Source organism: Calidris pugnax, unplaced genomic scaffold, assembly GCF_001431845.1.
Source record: "Calidris pugnax isolate Ruff unplaced genomic scaffold, ASM143184v1 scaffold76, whole genome shotgun sequence".
In the NCBI taxonomy this organism is placed as follows: Eukaryota; Metazoa; Chordata; class Aves; order Charadriiformes; family Scolopacidae; genus Calidris; species Calidris pugnax.
Window position 1 is genome coordinate 2,315,070 of NW_015090827.1, and position 930 is coordinate 2,315,999.

At 60.5% G+C, this 930-nt stretch overlaps 1 long non-coding RNA gene across 3 annotated transcripts in view; it reads right to left on the reverse strand.

Annotated features, from left to right (window-relative positions):
* The window catches only part of LOC106886949, a 10,970-nt gene extending 10,152 nt beyond the window's left edge, over positions 1-818 (reverse strand). For all 3 annotated transcript variants that reach the window (XR_001411766.1, XR_001411764.1, XR_001411765.1), the window contains exon 1: positions 597-818. This is a non-coding gene — a long non-coding RNA (uncharacterized LOC106886949). The remainder of the gene's footprint in view (positions 1-596) is intronic.
* Positions 819-930: the final 112 nt, after the last annotated feature.

The following is a 930-nucleotide window of genomic DNA, read 5'->3' on the forward strand; positions in this document are numbered from 1 at the left end:
CTGACTGACAAAAATAGACACCCACACAACAAACAAGGAGCATCATCACTAACCCATACCTCCCAGCACTACATCAACCCGGCTTTTGAACATCTCCAGGGATGGTGCCTCAACCACCTCCCTGGGCAGCCCATTCCAATGGCTGAGAACCCTTTCAGTGAAAAAATTTTTCCTAATATCCAGCCTGAACCTACCCTGGGGCAACTTGAGGCCATTTCCTCTTGTCCTGGGGAAAAAGTTATTCTAAGTACCATATACACTTATGGGAAATGATGAAACTACAGTTAATTGGAAGAACATCTTGATCTTGTGGCAAAAATTATTGTAAAGGCTTGAGGGTTGCATATGATAGATGGGAATAACCTTCGTGGCAGGCAACCCTGGCTCCATCTCTGAGCTTTCCCCACATGGAAATGGAGGAGCTGGGTTGGTGGCAGGGTCCGGTGGGACAGGGGCAGCGCGGGGCTCGGTGCGGAGTCCCTGCTCTCCGGTACGAAGTCAGCATCTCTCCAAAGCCAACTGCAACCTCCAGAGCACACCCTGCTCCCTCACGGACCCCCCCACACTGGGGGCCTCTGTTCCCCCTTATCACTCACCCCTCTACGGCCCAGCACTCCCCAGGGACTCAGCCCCGCGGGATCGGCCACCGCAGCGTCTCCCGGAGCGCACCCCCCGGGGAACCACCACAGGAGGCCATCTTGCCTCCCACCTTCGGCGGGGAGAAATCGCCCGGTCGGCCCTGAGGGAAAAAAAACTCCTCGACGAGCACCGGCGGCCCCGGCCCTGCCACGCCGCCCCCGAACGGCCTGGCAGAGGGAGGGCTCTTCTTCCTCCCCCTCCGGCACCGGCGGCCGCGGCCCACGACGACAGGGGCCCGGCCCCGGCGGCCCTGCCCGCCCTCACCGCCCCGAAGGGCGCGCGCCGCCGCCG